This window comes from Vicia villosa, linkage group LG1 (assembly GCF_029867415.1).
Source record: "Vicia villosa cultivar HV-30 ecotype Madison, WI linkage group LG1, Vvil1.0, whole genome shotgun sequence".
Taxonomy (NCBI): Eukaryota; Viridiplantae; Streptophyta; class Magnoliopsida; order Fabales; family Fabaceae; genus Vicia; species Vicia villosa.
Genome location: NC_081180.1, coordinates 66,213,824 through 66,222,308, shown reverse-complemented (window position 1 = coordinate 66,222,308; position 8,485 = coordinate 66,213,824).

The following is an 8,485-nucleotide window of genomic DNA, read 5'->3' as shown; positions in this document are numbered from 1 at the left end:
GGGTATGCGAAATCATTTGAAGCCACTCTATATCAGGGCTAAGATTGAGAACGTAGGCATAAATAAAGTCCTAGTTGATGGAGGAGCAGCAGTGAACCTAATGCCTCAATACATGCTAAAAAGAATTGGTATGTTCGATACAGATATAAGGCCACATAACATGGTTTTATCTAACTACGAAGGCAAAATAGGACAAACTCTGGGAGTTGTTCAAGTCAATTTGACAGTAGGCTCAGTTACCAGGCCAACCATGTTCATGGTTATACCAGCAAAGGCAAACTACAACCTTTTGCTTGGTAGGGAATGGATTCATGGAGTAGCGGCTGTACCCTCAACCATGCATCAGAGGGTGACAATTTGGAGAGAAGATGGTATAGTGGAAAATATCGAAGGTGATCAGAGTTATTACATGGCTGAAGTCAACCAGGTGAACAAAAACAACTTCGACAGGAACTTGGCAAACATAGGCCCTTGTCATGCTGCTGAAGAGATGTATACCCCAAACAAAAATGCAATGTACTATTTGACTTTGCACCCAAATGGATTCCAATGGGATAGGGAGATCATGGATGGTCCACCAGATCCAGCACCATCGGAGAATTATCCAGCAGTACGGCCAACGGGCTGGGACGATGACATTAATCATGTCTGAGTCTGCGTTCTTCGAAAAGATTTCGGCCTATGTGGCCGAGAACAAAAGGAAAACGGCTCTCGAAGCCGAACTATCAAATACAAAGATAGATACAGTCCTAACCAAAGAAGGAATATCAGAATTGGAAATTCGTACGAGTTTCGAACTCTCTGAAGATACGGGTCCAGTTGAAGAGATCATAGGAGAAGAACCAAGTCAAAGGTTAGATGCAATATATGACGAAGAACCGTTGGGATTTGAAAAAGACCCGATGGCGTCGAACATAAAGATGTTGGCCCAAGATCCACTTGAAGAAGTCAATCTTGGAGACAATGATCAAAAGAGAATAACATATATCAGCGCGAAACTAGAACCAGAATTGAAAGCAACGGTCATCAAAATGTTGAAAGACAATAGAGATTGTTTTGCTTGGGATTATGATGAGATGCCTGGTCTCGAAAGAGACTTAGTCGAATTGAAACTACCAATAAAAGAAGGGAAGAAGCCAATAAAACAAACTCCCAGAAGATTCGCGCCAGAGATTCACTCGAAGATTAAAGCAGAGGTCGAAATACTCTTACGGTGCAAATTTATCCGAACTACAAGGTATGTTGAGTGGATTGCTAATATAGTACCTGTAATTAAAAAGAATGGCTCATTAAGAGTATGCATAGACTTTCGCGACCTTAATGCAGCTACTCCGAAAGACGAGTATCCCATTCCTATAGCAGAAATGCTAGTAGACTCGGCCGCAGGTTTTGAGTATTTGAGCATGTTGGATGGATATTCGGGATACAATCAAATTTTTATAGCAGAAGATGATGTATCCAAGACAGCATTTCGTTGCCCAGGAGCAATAGGCACTTACGAATGGGTTGTGATGCCTTTTGGTTTAAAAAACGCAGGGGCAACTTATCAAAGAGCAATGAATTCTATATTTCACGACTTCATAGAAACATTCATGCAAGTGTATATAGATGACATTGTGGTAAAATCTACCTCGGGTATGAGTCATCTCGATCATCTGAGCCAATCATTCGAAAGAATGAGGAAATATGGCTTGAAGATGAACCCCCTTAAATGTGCTTTCTTTGTGCAGGCAGGAGATTTCTTGGGTTTCGTAGTCCACAAAAAAGGGATAGAAATCAACCAAAACAAGACAAAAGCCATTATGGAGACCAAGTCTCCCTCCACGAAGAAAGAATTACAATCATTGTTGGGTAAGATAAATTTCTTAAGAAGATTTATCTCTAACTTAAGTGGACGCACGCAAGCTTTCTCACCTCTACTTCGGCTTAAGCAAGGGAAATTCGAATGGCGTGCTGAACATCAAGAAGCTTTCGATCAGATAAAGCAATACTTGACTTGTCCACCAATTCTATCTCCCCCAAATGGGAAGAAGCACATGCGCCTATATATTTCAGCATCAGATAAAACAATAGGCAGCATGCTTGCCCAGGAGGATGAGAATGGCATCGAAAGAGCCATTTATTACTTAAGTAGAGTACTCAATGATGCAGAGACTAGATATACTGATATAGAAAAACTCTGCCTTTGTTTGTATTTCTCCTGTATCAAACTCAAGTATTATATAAAACCAGTTGATGTTTACGTTTCATCTCATTATGATGTTATTAAACATATGTTATCTAAGCCAATACTACATAGTCAAATTGGCAAATGGGCTTTAGCCCTTACTGAATATTCATTAATATTTCAGCCTCTCAAGGCAATGAAAGGTCAGATTGTGTCAGACTTCATTGTCGACCATGCGGTGGTTGAGAATCATCAGCATTGTGTAGATTTGAAACCTTGGAAGTTATATTTCGATGGTTCAACGCATAGAGAGGGAACTGGTGTTGGAATGTTGATAATTTCTCCTGATGGAATTCCAACAAAGCTCAAGTATAAAATCGAAGGTCCATCATGCTCCAATAATGAAGCTGAATACGAGGCTTTAATTGCTGGACTTGAGGCTTTGTTAGAATTGGGGGCAACCAGAGTCGAAATTAAAGGAGACTCCGAATTGGTCATCAAACAATTGACAAAGGAGTACAAATGCATCAAAGAGAATCTGATCATGTATTTTATCATCGCAAATAGGTTGCTCAGGAAATTCGAATACGTGGAATTAAAACATGTACCAAGGGTGAATAACCAGGAAGCAAACGACTTGGCTCAATTAGCTTCGGGATATAAAGTATCAAAAGAAAAGTTGGAAGAATTGATTGAAGTAAGAGGAAGAGCAATGTTTACTAAACTTTCGCCAAGTGATCTGGAAGATTCACAATTGGGTTATGCCAGTAAAGAACAATTCGAGGTACTAAATATAGATTCATTGGCTGACACAGATTGGAGGAATCCAATTATTAACTATCTGAAAAATCCTTCGACGGATACAGACAGAAAAATCAAGTATAGAGGCTTGTCATATTTTCTAATGGGAAATGAATTGTTCAAGAAAACTCCTGAAGGGATATTGTTGAAATGCTTGGGAGAAGCAGAAGCATACTTGGCTCTGTCGAACGTACATAGTGGAGCATGTGGTGCACATCAAGCAGGGCACAAAATGAAATGGCTCCTGTTTCGTTATGGGATGTATTGGCCTTCGATGCTAAAGGATTGCATAGAGTTCGCGAAAGGGTGCCAAGAGTGCCAAGAACATGCAGGTATCCAACACGCTCCAGCAAACGAACTAAGTACAATAGTAAAACCATGGCCTTTCAGGGGATGGGCACTAGACTTGATTGGAGAGATTCACCCCAAGTCATCCAAAGGGCAAAGATACATTTTGGTAGGAATAGACTATTTCACAAAATGGGTCGAAGCAATACCACTGGCAAATGTGGATCAAGAGGCGGTGATTGAGTTTATTCAGAAACACATTATATATAGATTTGGAATCCCAGAAAGTATAACAACTGATCAGGGATCAGTCTTTACTGGACGAAAAATGCAAGATTTTGCTAGAGAAATAGGTTTCAAGCTATTTACTTCTACACCTTATTATGCCCAAGCAAATGGACAGGTTGAAGCAGCAAACAAAATAATAATTGGCCTTATCAAGAAGCATGTAGGAAAGAGACCTAAGAATTGGCATAAGACTTTAGATCAAGCACTTTGGGCTTGTCGAACATCTCCAAAAGAAGCTACGAATACAACTCCTTTCCAGTTGACGTTTGGACATGACGCAGTACTTCCAATTGAGATATGTTTGCAATCAGTAAGGATACAAAGACAAGCAGACATTCCTCCCAACATATACTGGGAATTAATGATGAATGAGTTAGTAGATTTGGACGAAGACAGACTTCGAGCGCTGGAAATGATAAAAAGGCAAAAGGAAAGAGTGTCCAGAGCTTATAATAAAAAGGTGAAAGGTAAAAATTTTGTTAATAATGACTTAGTCTGGAAAGTTATTTTGCCTATAGATCGAAAGAATCAGGCACTTGGTAAATGGTCCCCACATTGGGAAGGACCCTTTCGAATCTTAAAAGTATTCTCGAACAATGCTTATGAAATTGAAGAATTAGCAGAAGATCATAGGATCTTGAGAGTAAACGGGAAATATTTGAAGAGATATAAACCAAGTATGCACGAAGTAAGGATTGCAAAGACGTAGATACCCAGGGTACTACGAAAAGCCAAAATGGTCAGGCACCAAAATGGCTTCACAATCAGGAAGAATTATGGAAAGAAAAATCAAAGAAGACACCAAAATATTCTTTTTCATTTCAAGCATGGGAGTACATTCATTACAAAAAGATCCAAAGAATAGGATCTGAAGTTACAAAAGAAGGAAGGCATAAATATAAATAAAAAGATTAAACCTAAGGTAAAAACTTGCTAGTCAATCCTTTGGTTTAAATTGTCCAAAGACAACACGGGAGAAGGTTCAGCCTCGAACATATCCATGGCTCCAGAAGTACGCATCCTTCTCACTACGCCTTTCTTAAGAAAAATGTAGCTAAGGAGTCCCCCGTACGGAAGACAAGTCACAACCCCTCGACGGTCGACACCGGCAGAGACAGCTTTAACAAGTCCCTTGAAGATCATCAAAGGGATGTTAATTTTCTTCCCTCGAAGACCGCAGAGGATAAACTCCAAGTCTTCAACCATGATGTCGTTTTCGTCAATCCGCCGAGGTTGGAAGTTCCCCACGAGCATCTTGTGCCAGATCCTGATGACTTTGGCACTGAAGCGGTCATTATCCACAAGAGCTCTCAGCATGAGATGAGTAGTCATGTTGAAACTGTTGTCATCAAAAGTTTCACCAGAGTTATTGCATTTTATCAGATTGGCAATAGTGGTGGGAGTAATGCTGAGACGAGCATGTCGAATTTCAGAATCAATGGTGGTCCTACCTTCAGGGTCTATGCGTAAAGACGCATTCATCCAGAGTTCTGCCACCATGTTGGGGTAAATGGCACCCTCCAGGACTTCCTCAAAGTAGAAGTCTAGTTCCTGGTTAACAAACAGGGTTTCGATGTTGATGAAATGGCGAACAAGTTCATCCTCAGAGAGTCTGAACTCGCCTCTAATGAGGGCTTTGATGTCGTTAAAGAAGAGAGGTTCAGCCATTGCAAGGTAAGAAAGTTGTTCTGAAAGAGAAGTTGTGTGTTTTCTTTTTTCTGTGTTTAGTTTGGAGAGAAAACGCATGAATGAGAAATAAAGGTGATATTGGACCCTTTATATAGAAGGGGAATACTGAAGGGTGGGTTTTAATTGCCAATGAGTGATTGGACTGCGGTTGGTTTTCCAAAGAAAGGAGTTATGGCTTCCGCCGTTTCCCGCCCTTGGAAGTTGAGAAGTAATCATTAAACTGATGCACGCACGTCTGAAAACCGACGTTTTGGAGAAAGTGACGTCACTTTTAATAATGATTATGGCTAGAAGAAGTGGAAACGTCAAGTCTAGAGGCAAGAGTGCTGCGAAGGATGTTCAGGTTCTACATGTTGCATTTAATAAAAGCACTGTAGGAAATCTAAAGATATATCTTGACAAGAAATTGAAAGATTTGCTAAATCAACAATGGCAAATATGATAGAGATAAAAGGGAGTCAAGCGTACAAATATTATATGTCTACAGTGGCCTCGATTACAAAATAAAGGTGCAATAAGTAACAAGATCGAAAACATTTAGTTGAAATCCTCAGGGAGATCCTTTTTGATCTTCAAATATTGAGTCTCCCATGAAGACATGCGAAGTTCAATTAGTGCCCGGTGTTTCTTCAACCTTTCGATTTCTGGCACTAACTTTTGTGCAGCCTCGAAATGTTTCATTCCTGACTGCACCACTTCGAGCAAGTCTTGTTGATTAGACTTTTGTAGGACTGCTTGACAACTTTCAGCCTCCTTTATCTTGCCCTCGAGTACTTTGATTTCTTGTTTCCAAGAGCCGATTTTCTTCTCATAATCATCAATGGCCTTCTGATTTTCTGAATGTTTGAGCCTGAGGGCCTCACCTTGTTTCGTTGCGTCCATAGCAAAATTCCATGAAGAGTCATGAGAGGCCTTTGTCTCAGATAACTCTTTTTCGAAATTTTGCCTTCGAAGGATGTTAGCTTGGAGTTGCTTGAGTAGAGAGCCCAGCAGAACGATTACCTCTGAAACTTCTGTGGAAACTTGAAGCAAATCTACTTTCTTTAGAAGTTGATTTAAGTTGTGGCTCTTAATAGGGTCCCGGTTGAGAACATCTACAAGATTGACCCCAAAGAATCTTTCTTTTATTTGTCGAAGAAGACTGGGAATATCTTCCTTGTCACTAGAGTCTGCAGTAATAGCTGTTGAGACATTAAGCTCCGGAGGCGAAGGAGTATTCACATTCATAATGGCCTTTAAGAAACTGAGAGGATCAGTTTGCTTAAGTTGTTCAAGCTCTGAAGGAGTAAGCTTTGCAGGGGCAGGCGTCGAAGTTGTCTCAGGAATGGTTTTTGCGTCAAGAGTTGAAGTTCCATGAGAAACTGGTTTTTCAGGCTGAGAAATCTCTTCCATAGCATCTTTCTCCGACGCGGAATCTTCGTTGTCATGTGATTGCTGGTTCACATTATCGCTGCCTGAGAATGGATAATCCTCTTCCAAATTTTTGCCTTGATGGGTAGGTGGGGATTCGTCAGTAGAGTGGCTTTCTTCGACCGGTTCATTAGGCAATATGGTAGCAATTGGCCTAACGTCTTCGAAGACTGGTGAAAGAACACGAGTTTGATTTTGAGAGGTACCTATGTTAAACAGAGCAAAGTTATTCAAAAATAAATAAACTTTTGAAGAGTTTAGTTAACGAAAGTTAAAGTTTGACAACTACCATAAAGTTTGTCAACATCAATGGTGAGGCCAGGATCCTTAAAACCGGAAGTAGCAGTGCCAGCATCATCCTGCAATAACAAGGTAAAGTGTCAGTACAATGATTTTAAATCACACGATAATATGTGGGACAAAACCAAAGTACCTTGGGTGGAAGATTGTCTGGACTTGAATTATGGCTTTCCACAACGAAAGCATTACTAGCAGCTTTCAAAGGAGACTCTTCAGAGGATGCTTTATCACCAGGAGAAGCAGCTTTGGAAGGACTTGCCTTTTTCCCTTTTCTCGAAGGGGTAACAGCTTTGTATTTTTTCTTTTGTCCTTGTCTAGTTTGAGGAGGGGATTTATCTTCGCCATCCGAACCAGTGGTCGAAGAAGCTTTACGCTTCGAACCCGTTGGGGGTTTCGAACTCTGGCAAGTGGAAAATGAGAAAGAGGAGTACTAATCACATATTGTACAAGATTGAGAGTATGAGATAAGTATGTACCGTGGGCTTCTTATCAGTGACGAGGGAGTCACTCCCACTTGGTTTATTGCTTTTAGATGTCCCAGAGTCCTTTGAGGCAGAAGCTTCCTTAATCTTCCTCCTTCGTGCAACAGCTGTAGTTGAGACTGAAATCAGTATATCAATAAAGAAAAGATAAGTCAGTCGAAAATACGAGGGCAATTTCAACTTATTTAGTTTGGCGGAAAACTTTTCGCGCAAAGTAACTGCAGCCTCACGAACAGTCCGACTAAGATCATCAGGCCTATAGATAGTTTCAAAGAATTTTTGAAAAGCTTGGATTTCTTTAATATGAGTGGAAGTACATTTTTGGAAGTTCTCCTGCACATCATTGAAAGCTGCAGTTAGTTCCTGAGCAAGGCTATCAGCATCAAAAATTTGAGAGCTATAATACTCTGTCCACCATTGATGAAAATCTGGTGTAGAGTAAAAAGAGGGTTCAAAAGGAATAGGAGAAAGATTGGTGACGTCAACGTATTTGTCGATTTTTTGTTCACATTCTTCTTCAGTCAAATACAAAGTGTGGAAACACATATGGTTCCTTTTCTCATATAAGCACTTGGGTGTTATTTGAGTTAGCCCAAATTGTCTTGAGACCAAATTCGGTTGATAGCACATGAGGATACATTGACCCTTTGATGGTCGAAGACGGTGGGAAAACAATCTTGGAGTCAGAAAGGCTTCCCAAATTTCCATAGATTCAGTTTGTTGATCCTGAGATGTTGGTGGAAATTTTCGAGTAAACCATTCAGGGCCTATTGTTCTGTGTACAAATGGGGCCATAGAAGGATCGAACTGGTCACGCCGAGCAAACATCATCGAATACGCCAGGAAATGTTCATGAAGCTTTCCCATTTCTTCTTTTGGAGTTAGGTAAGCTAACCTGGTCCCCTCTATAGTTCGATTTTTGATTATGCTATCCTCCTCATTGACATCTCCTCGAAAGGGAAGATGAGTTTCGAATGTAGCATTAAGCCACAGTTGCAATAGCCAGAAAGGACCAGCGTAAAGTAAACTACCAGATTTGAAATTCTTGGTAAGGTTTGCA